The sequence below is a fragment of the Eulemur rufifrons genome, chromosome 17 (assembly GCF_041146395.1).
Source record: "Eulemur rufifrons isolate Redbay chromosome 17, OSU_ERuf_1, whole genome shotgun sequence".
NCBI lineage: Eukaryota > Metazoa > Chordata > Mammalia > Primates > Lemuridae > Eulemur > Eulemur rufifrons.
In genome coordinates, this window is record NC_090999.1 from 641,871 (window position 1) to 652,470 (window position 10,600).

Here is a 10,600-nt window from a genome sequence, read left to right on the forward strand (position 1 = left end):
CAGAGTGAGGTTTTAATGAAACTGCATCAGCCAATATTGACAGCTGGCCGTCTATGCCGGCTGATGATAAATTGGGCTCATTATGCAAACCTCTCCAGTTCTGTAAAAGATTTGAAAAGTTCCCTAATAAAAAGTTCGGGTTTTTTTAAAGAATTAAACAGAAAGAAAATGTGGCGTAAGAACAGACATACTATGGTGAATGGAGTTTCAGTGAGGGCGCCAAGGCCATTCAATTCGGAAAGAACAGTCTCTTCAACAAACGGTGCTGAGCCAGCTGGGCATCCAGACATCAAAGAATGAGGTTGGACCTGCCTCACACTATCTGAAAAAATTAACTTAAAATTGATTAAAGACCTAAATGTAAACACTAAAACTATAATTCTCTTGAGGAAAACATTGGTATTAATTTCATGGCCTTCGATTCAACAATGACCTTAAATTTGGCAATGGGTTCTTAGATATGTCACCAAAAGCACAATAAAAGAGGAAAACAGATAAATTAGACTTCATCAAAATTAAAAACTTTTGTTTCAAAAGACACTACCAAGAAAGTGAAAAGACAACCCACAGAATGGGAGAAAACATTTGCAAATCACATATCTGATAAGGGTCTAGTATCCAGAATATACAAAGAACTCTTACAACACAACAACAAAAAGATAAACAACCCAATTTTAAAATGGGCAAAGGATTTGAATAGACATTTCTCCAAAGAATATATACAAATGGTCAACACATGAAAAGATGCTTAGCATCATAAATCATTAGGGAAATGCAAAAAAATCCCTAAGTAGACGCTACTTTACATGACTAGGATGGCTATCATTTTTTTTAAAAAATGGAACATAAGTGTTGGTGGGGGTGTGGAGACACTGGAACCCTTTTGCGTTGCTGGTGGAAATGTAAAATGGTGCAGCTGCTGGTGGAAACCAGTTTGGTATTTCCTCAAAAAGTGAAACACAGAGTTACTAAATGACCCAGTAATTCCACTCCTAGGCATACACCGAAGAGAACTGAAAGCATATGTTCAAACAAAAGCTTGCACCCAAATGCTCATTATTATTCACAGTAGCCAAAAATGTAAATAACTCAGTGTCCATCAACTGACAAATGGATAAACGAAATGTGGTGTGTACGTACAACGCAACAATATTCAGCCACAAAAAGGAGTGAAGCACACACAGCTGCTACAACAGGGCTGCACCTTGAAAACACTGTGCTCCACGAACGAAGCCAGACGGAGGTTCCACGCACACGACGCATCCAGAATAGGCAAGTCCAACAGAGGGAAAGGAGGTCAGGGGTGCCAGGGACTGGGGGAGGGGAGCGACTGCGCAACAGGTAAGCACCACCTGGGGCGAGGAAAATGTTTTGGAACTAGATGGAGGTGGTGGCTGCATAGCTTCGTCAATGTACTAAATGCCGTTGAAATGTCCACTTTTCAATGGTTAATTTTATGTTATGTGGATTTTGCCTCCATAAAAACATATAGAGCACAAATTTACATATAATCATAAAATTTCTTGAGTGTTAAGAAAGCAAGCAAATGGCAGGAGAGAATTGGCACGGTGACAACGGAAAGGCCCACGGGACATCTGGCAGCGAAGGCAGCAGGGAATGGCGGTTGCTACAGGGGCCCGTGGGGTCAAACGAGGGTCTTTAAGCTGCGGGTGACCCGTGGAGAAAGCAGAACAGGAGAGCCCTGCACGGATGGACGGGGCGTGGACAGTGGTGGCGTCGCAGGGGCCGCAGGCTGGAGCGGGGACAGATGCGCTGGGCAGGTGTGGGTGGAGCTGAGCCGGCACTTCAGAAGGGTCCGGCCTTCTCAGGGAGCCGGGCTGGGGCGTTGGCCTCACCCTCGCCGTGACCACGTGCCTGGCTTGGTGCACTTCTCAGAAACCAGGTTGGGCACTTGGTGGCGGAAGGCCAGCGTGCAAGGTCACCCCGTCTCAACTGCAAGGCCTTCGGACTCAAACAGGAAACTCCTGAGCCACACCCAGGCCTGGCCCAGCCGAGGGGGCAGAACAGGCCAGGGACATTTCCCAGCACCCCGAGACTCCCCCACCACCCCTGGAGGTCAAAGAGGGTGGAGGGGAATGGGCCGACCGACACCAGCCCAGCAGACTCTGGTCCTGGCACCACCAGCCTGACCAAACCCGTCCCCAAATGAGTGGGAGAGCAGCAAAGATTCCTAGGCTGGGGGATGACCAGGAAGAGGACGGAGCAGGGACATTGTGAGGCAGCGCCGCCCCTCTTACTCACCTACGTCCAGACTCCCTGCCTAGCAGCGGGACCAAGGCAGGAGCCCAAGAGCTCGGTGCTGGCGAGAGGTTCCCAGCGTGGCCCTCTCTGGCCTCACACACCAGACAGTCGCCGGTGACCACCCGCTGCCTGCCACGCGGGGGCCAGGCCACGTCTTGTTGGGCGTCTCCAGCTCGGGGCTGGGGAACCGCCCTAGAAGCACAGGTTCTGGCAAAAAGCACCAAGAGCAGATAAATCTCCCAAGATGCTGCCCATTGTGAGGCTGGGGCCACAGTGTCCCCCGAATCAGTCTTGGGTTTTCCCCTCTCTGTGCCTCGGGTCTTGCCTGCGTACCCTAAATCCAGGAGGCGGGTGTCCTCGCAACAGGCCGCGCCACCTTACTGCCTGCTGCGCACCCTCCCCCGGCAGACGGGCCCCCGCGGGTTGGACCAAACTCCCCACAGAAATGCCCCAGGCAGGGTGCGGGCATCCTTCCGTCTCTGCCTGCCTCCGTCGTGGTCGCGGGTGGAGGCTCTGTGTGGCCTGGGCCAGGGTCCCTCTGCAGCCAGGGGCTGAGCTGGGGGTGGCGGGCCCAGCCTTGCCAGGCGCACTGCACACAGGTACTCACGGGGCCCGAGCTGCCCTAGGCTGGGGCCAACCGCATTTCTCTGAGGAATCTGAGTTTTCCTAAGCACCATTCTCCTACAATAAACGTCATATCTGTTCGTTTTAGAAAACACGGATAAGCGAAAAATACAAACAAAGACCACCCCAGGCAGCGGTGTCCACCCACTGTCAGGCCTGGGCCCTCCAGGCTTCCCTCCGCTCGGGCGTCCGCAGCAGCTCTGGGACCACACTGACTGGCTGCTCCGTGCAGGACGGAAGTGACTCACTCCGTCCGAGCCCAAGTGCCACTGGTCACTTGCTCTGGGACGGAAGAGTTCCCTACTTTGCTGTCCTCATCTGTAAAGTGGATGACAACTGCCAACCACAGGCGGCGGTGAGGACTGACGGAGGTGGCAGGGGCCCCGCATCCTTGGGTACACGCTCACCCTTCCGCCAGCCCCTCGAGGGCCAGAGCCTGTGGCTGGTCACACAGGGGTCCTGAGGAGGCAAGCCCCCCTTCCTGTGATGGTGGCCCGTGGGGTGGCCACAGCTGGACAGGCCACTGGATGCTTCCGGAGTGCAGATTCCGCCAGAGCCAGCCCCTCATGCCAGCCAGAGAGCAGAGGCCTTTGGGAGGGGCCCAGGCAGAGCTGCCCCAGGCCTCTGACTGCTGCCTGCAGAGCCCGGGAGCCGCCCGGCCGTCACCTGCCCGTGGACGACACCCCCTCCGCCCGGCCACCCCAGTGGGGATCACAGCAGCCACCCCAGGGCAGCGTCCCCCAGCGTCTGTGCCACTCAGACTTCCAGCAACGCCAGGGTTCCCCGTCCCTCTCCCAATAGCCGCAGTCTGGGATTTTCAGCCACTCAAAATAAGACTTCAGTGAAAAAAAAACTGGGGTGCTACCAGCTGAAACCAAGCCTGGACACCCGCCCCTCCCGGGGGTGAGCACCCACCCGGCGGTGCTCTCTGCCGACAGCTGAGCCCGCTTTGCCCCCAGCCGCGCTCAGCCCACCCAGCCCAGCCCCCCACGGCCCAGGGGCTGTTGGAAGCCCCTTGCCAGCACCTGCCCAGACGCTTCTCAAAGAAACTGGGCCCAGAGCAAAGCACAATTAGCGCAGCTGCCCCGACGTGGCACAGGAGCGTCAACCGACACGTGGGGCGTGAGGGAGGTGGGACACCACCGAACGGGAAACTGAGGACCAGGAACAGCGGAACCGCGACCACTTCCCTCGAAGGTCCGGTTTCTAAGTGAGAAGCGGCCAGTCGGACCACGGAGTGCCCGCCCCGTCCAGCGGCCCCGGGGCCTGGCGACCGAGGGTGGGGTGGGAGGGGGTCTTGGGTGACACGGGCGCCCACCGCGGGGGCACGAGGTGGGGTCCGTCGAGCGCACTTACCCGGGGCCGGCGGCGCGCAGAGGCTCGGGCGCGCCCGCGGGACAACCCGCCTGGGCCAGGAGCTGTGGCTGCGCGGCTCTCGGCGGCTGCATCTCGGGGACCGCGCGGGGCGGGCACAGAAGGACGGCCCCGCCCCGGCACGCGAGCCCGCCGCGCCCGGCGCTGCCTGTGCGGGGAGGCGGCAGGGGGCGCCCGCGCGCAACCGCGCCCGCTCCGCGCCGCCGCCCGCGGGTGGCCCCCGGGGTCCGAGTGGCAAGGGGTGGGGTCGTGCCCGCGCCCCCGGGGTCCGGGTGGGAAGGGGTGGGGTCGTGCCCGCGCCCCCGGGTCCGGGTGGGAAGGTGGGGTCGTGCCCACCTCCCCGCGCCCCCCGGGTCCGGGTGGGAAGGGTGGGGTCGTGCCCGCGCCCCCGGGTCCGGGTGGGAAGGGGTGGGGTCGTGCCCGCGCCCCCGGGTCCGGGTGGGAAGGGGTGGGGTCGTGCCCACTTCCCCGCGCCCCCTAGGTCCGGGTGGGAAGGGTGAGGTCGTGCCCGCGCCCCCTGGGTCCGAGTGGGAAGGGGTGGGGTCGTGCCCGCGCCCCCGGGTCCGGGTGGGAAGGGGTGGGGTCGTGCGCGCCTCCCCGCGCCCCCTAGGTCCGGGTGGGAAGGGGGGGTCGTGCCCGCGCCCCCCGGGTCCGGGTGGGAAGAGGTGGGGTCGTGCCCGCGCCCCCCGGGTCCGGGTGGGAAGAGGTGGGGTCGTGCCCACCTCCCCGCGCCCCCTAGGTCCGGGTGGGAAGGGGGGGTCGTGCCCGCGCCCCGCGGGTCCGGGTGGGAAGGGTGGGGTCGTGCCCACCTCCCCGCGCCCCCCGGGTCCGGGTGGGAAGAGGTGAGGTCGTGCCCACCTCCCCGCGCCCCCCGGGTCAGAGTGGGAAGGGGTGGGGTCGTACCCGCCTCCCCGCGCCCCCTGGGTCCGAGTGGGAAGGGGTGGGGTCGTGCCCGCCTCCCCGCGCCCCCCGGGTCCGAGTGGGAAGGGGTGGGGTCGTACCCGCCTCCCCGCGCCCCCTGGGTCCGGGTGGGAAGGGTGGGGTCGTGCCCACCTCCCCGCGCCCCCTAGGTCCGTGGAGGAAGGGGGGGTCGTGCCCGCGCCCCCTGGGTCCGGGTGGGAAGGGTGGGGTCGTGCCCGCCTCCCCGCGCCCCCTGGGTCCGGGTGGGAAGGGATGGGGTCTCGCCCGCGACCCCGGGTCCGAGTGGGAAGGGGTGGGGTCGTGCCCGCGCCCCCCGGGTCCGGGTGGGAAGGGGTGGGGTCGTGCCCGCCTCCCCGCGCCCCCCGGGTCAGAGTGGGAAGGGGTGGGGTCGTGTCCGTGCCCCCTGGGTCCGAGTAGGAAGAGGTGGGGTCGTGCCCGCGACCCCCGCGTCCCGGTGGCCCCCCGGGTCTGGGTCGGAAGGGGTGGGGTGTCCCCAGGGTCAGTGTCCGCTGGGGTGGGTTCGCGCCCTGAGCCCCTAGACCATCTGCCCCCACCCCAACGTCACGCATCCCCCTCCCACCTGCAGAGCCCACGTGCGCACCTGCGGCTGTGCCTAGGTGCGGGGCCAGGGCTCCCTGGGGCGGGGGCGGGGCTCGGGGGGACTGTTTTGATACAAATAGATCAAATGCGGATAGCGCCTCGCCTGCTCCCTGGGGTCTCCTCAAGAATCAAAAGTTCTAAAGGCTTTTACAAGCTACACACAACATTAATACGACACTTTTTGACCCTGCGCTTCCCAGGGACGGGATGTGAGCCAGGCACGCAGGTTGGTGTCCGGGACTTTTCAGGGTCCCACACAGCGGGTGCGCGCGGCCCTGGACGTTCCTGCTCCGCAGACCTGCGCGCCGTGGGCACCCGGACCGCGCGCACCCGCGCAGCGTCCCCCCTGCGGGGTCCTCCCCGCCCTCCGCCGGGACAGGGGTCTCGGCCGGCCCGGGCGCCCGCTGCTGGCGGCACGAGGCGCGGGAGCCGGCGGGCGCGCGGAGCGCACTTGGCGGCGCCGTCTGTGCCCCTCGCGGGCCTGGGCGCCCGGCAGTCCTGCTCTCGGCCGCACCTCCGCGCCCTCCCTCCCTCCGTCCTGCCGGGCTGGCCCCGGCTCTCACTCCCCTTACCGGATCCCCGCACCCTGAGCCTGGCCTCCCGTCCTGACGTCTCCACCCAGCGCCTGGCGGGGCACAGACCCCGGCCTGCCCCACCCACCCTCGCCCGCGCCTCCATCCTCACCGGGGCTTCCGGTGTCCCCCGCCAGCCCCTCAGCATCCGCGAAGGTCCCCATCGAAGCCCGCGCTGCTCCAGCCCTCACCGTCCGCTCAGGGGTGTCACTCCCGGCCCCCAGCTGGCTCTCAGTAAAATCCATCTCCCCCGGCCCCAAAGCCCCCTCGCTGATGTTCCCTGAATGGACAAGCCCGTGTGCTCAGGGGAACTGCCCTTTCCCAGGCCCCGCCTGCCTCTCCAGAGGACCTGTGCTGTGCCCCGCCCTCCCTGCCTCTCCGAGCGCCCCTGACGGCGCAGCCTGCTGTCCCACAGGTAGTCACCAGGTCTCTCTGTTCACCTCTCTGGCCAAGGAACAGTCAGCTGGTTCCTGATGAATAGCAGAGGCTCAAACCTGTCAGCTGAGTAAATGGTTTGTATTATTTTTTGACACGAAGCATTGTACGGCTACCTTGCTATAAAATCGTTAGTTTTATCTTGATCCTTTTTTTTTTTTTTTTTTTTGAGACAAGGTCTCACTTTGTTGCTCAGGCTGGAGTGCAGCCCAGGCAGGCTCACAGCTCGCTGCCGCCTTGCACTTCTGGGCTCAAGGGATCCTCCTGCCTCAGACTCCGCAGTAGCTGGGACTGCAGGTGTGCACCACCACACCTGGGTAATTTTTTTCCAGTTTTTTGCATGGCTGGGCTCGAATTCCTGGGCTCAAGTGATCCCCCCGCCTCAGCCTCCCAAATTGCTGGGATTACAGATGTGAGCCACCACGCCCGGCCTGGATCCAATTTTGGCAAAGTGAATTATGCACAGAAAAAGTCTGGTTGGATAACTCTGAGATTGAGTGAACTTTTAATTTCTTCTTTTTACTTCTTAAAGTGTCTGTAATTCCTGCACATTTTTTCAAGAAGTCTGTAGTACCTTTTGATCTGTTAAAGAAGATAAGGACCCCAAGTGGCGGAGGTGAGGTGTGTCTGCCATGCCAGCGCCCGTCCTCAGAGGCAGCCGGGGTGTGCTGACCTCCGGGCTGGCCGAGGGCGCCGTGCAGGCACCGGCTGCTCTCTGGAGGCTGCTCAGTGCCCGGTGACAGCTGTGGCACTAGTTGTTGACACCTCTCAGCAGTTGGCACTTGGGCAACCTTTGCTTGTGGCTGTGTTTTCTCTCCCATGTCCCTTTCTCACGGAGGACAGAGCAGGATCCGGGGAATTCTGAGCAAAGCCACCAGGCAGCTCCCTGCCAGGCACTGGGTGCCCATCCCTCTCCAAAAGTCCAGCTCCACTGCGCCAGGTCCCTTCTTGCTTCAGGGACGTGCAGTGAGGACCGCCAGGCGGGGCTCCCTGCTCCCAGGACACGGCCACTGTGCTGGCCTCGGCTCTATGCCTGCAGGTCGGTGGGGAACAGGCCAGGTGGCCAGGCCAGCACAGGTGACAGTGAGGGGCCCCGGTTTCCCCCTACAGACCAGTAGGAGCCCCCATGGGGCTCCAGGTGCCATCCCCAGACCCTCCCCTCCAGGAGGGCCCAGGAAGGGGCAGGGCCCCCAGCAGACGCCCATCCGGCGGGGCCATGATTGCGTCACGGCCTTGTGGTGCCGGGCCACGGACAAAGCGGAAAGTGGGCTGTGGCTCCCTGGGCAGGGACACTTGAGCTGTGAAAGGCATCTGGGGGACGCTACTGAATACAGGGACTTGAGTGTGGTGGCCCCGCACACGGCCGTGGGCGGGACAGGCCCCTGGACTCCATGGATGCTGCAGGGGCCAGGGCGGCGCCCCCGGCTCAGTCAGTGCCTCCCTCCCGTGGGCATCGTTACCTTCACTGCACGACCTGGATACCCGGGCTTCACCCAGCGCCGGGCACCCCCGTTCCAACAGGAAGAACCGACTGCTAAAAGCTCAGGCGAGAGGAGGTCAAAGCGACGGGACCCGCAGAGCCCTCCCCTCGGCCTCCCAGGGGCTGAGCGGGTCAGTGGGGGTCAGGTCAGAGGTCATGTTCTGCGATTCCCCTGCAGCTGCTGTGGGCCCAAGCAGCAGCCTGGTGCCAACAGCCGGGCCTCTGAGAGCTCCGAGGCCCCCAGAGACCCCCGACGTGGCAGTGGCTCCTGCAGCTGTGCTAGCTGCCCCTGTCACGGTCCCCTCCAGGGGCCCCTCCCAGCAAGCTGGCAGCCAGGCCAGAGGCTACCCCGCCTGGTGAGACAGGCGCCCCCGGCAGCAGACCCTCAGGGCTCAGCAACAGGTGGTGCCAGCAGGACACCAGCACCAGGTGAGCGGCTGCAGGGGGTGGGGCTGCAGAGCTCACGCCCTCTGACCTCGCCCCCACCCTGCTGCGGCCTTGCTGGCGCCTACAACACTCACCCAGCTGCCTGCCCCCCGCCCGGCTGCCCTCACCTCCTTCCTTAAAAGGACCCTGCCTCCATGGCCACCCATGGCCCTGACCACTTGATGTTCAGATGATCGTCCCCACCCCAGAGCAGACACGGACGTCACCTTGTGCCCTGCTGTGGCCCCAGAGCCCAGAACAGCACATTGTGGGTACAAAAGGGGTTCGAGGGAAGGAGGACCCCCAGAGGAGAGGGAGCCCTGCGTGCAGGCCCGGAGCAGCCTGAGGGCCGTGTTCTGCTGCCCGGGGGTGAGAGTCCAGGGCCCCCCAGCCAGGGGCCGAGCGGCAGGCTAAGTGTCCCCGGTGGGTGGTCCTGGCTGCCGGCCCAACCCTGCCCCCTGGGTGTAGCCTCACTCGGGCCAGCCTGCGTCCCCTGCCAGCCAGCTCTGCACTCGAGCGTCCCCAGGCTCTGAGCAGCCCTGGCAGGGCTTGAGGGCCGAGCAACAGGATGGACGAGGAGCTCCAAGGAGCATAAGCAGAAGCTTCCAGCACCTTCGCAGCGCCACCCTCACTGCCCTGGAGCCACGGAGGCCGCGGTCAGCCTTCTGCTCCTGTCACTCCTCCGGGCAGAGGCTCAGGGCACTCTGTGGCCCGAGGGCACAGCTGGCCGGTGCCTGCAGGCTGGCTCTGCCCTGAGGTTCCCTCCTCAACACCTCGCCAGGTGCCTGGTGGCCGAGGACAAGGACGGGGTCTGCACTGGGCAGCGCAGGTGGGCGGGAGGCGCCCCTCCCCAGCAACGGCCCTGTACGCACACCCTGGACGCCCACCTGCCCGCCCAGGCCTTCCAGAGAGCAGCGGCTCCAAGCTCACTCCTCACTCTGTCCCCACAGGAGGGACCCTTGGCTCCAGGCCACTCCCGGTCCCTGAGCACAACTTTCTCCTGAAAGTCAGCCCTTCCCCCGGGGAAAGCCGTTCCTCCGCAGGTGCGTCCCTGGGGCACACCTGTCCTGCCGCATGTCAGCCTTGCTGGGACAGTGCCCACCCGCCCACGCTCTTCCGCTAAAGCTGGCGCACACGTCCTCACCTGATGCTTTCCTTGTGACGTCTGCCCAGTGGTCCCGGCTCAGAGTTACTACACCTCCCTAGAGTCACTGGGTCACAGAACCCTGCGGAACCGGAACCGGCATGGTACCCAAGTGTCTCTGTCCCACAATCCCGTGTCTGTCCCACACTCCCGTGTCTGTCCCACACACCCGTGTCTCTGTCCCACACTCCCGTGTCTCTGTCCCACACACCCGTGTCTCTGTCCCACACACCCGTGTCTCTGTCCCACACTCCCGTGTCTCTGTCCCACACACCCGTGTCTGTCCCCACTCCCGTGTCTGTCCCACACTCCCGTGTGTCTCTGTCCCACACTCCCGTGTCTCTGTCCCACACTCCCGTGTCTCTGTCCCACACTCCCGTGTCTGTCCCACATACCCGTGTTTCTGTCCCACACTCCCGTGTCTGTCCCACACACCCGTGTCTGTCCCACACACCCGTGTCTCTGTCCCACACTCCCGTGTCTGTCCCACACACCCGTGTCTCTGTCCCACACTCCCGTGTCTGTCCCACACTCCCGTGTCTCTGTCCCACACTCCCGTGTCTCTGTCCCACACTCCCGTGTCTGTCCCACACACCCGTGTCTGTCCCACACACCCGTGTCTCTGTCCCACACTCCCGTGTCTGTCCCACACACCCGTGTCTCTGTCCCACACTCCCGTGTCTCTGTCCCACACACCCGTGTCTCTGTCCCCCCCCCGACAGTATCTGTACCTCGCACCTGAGCGCACCTGGCCCTCACAGC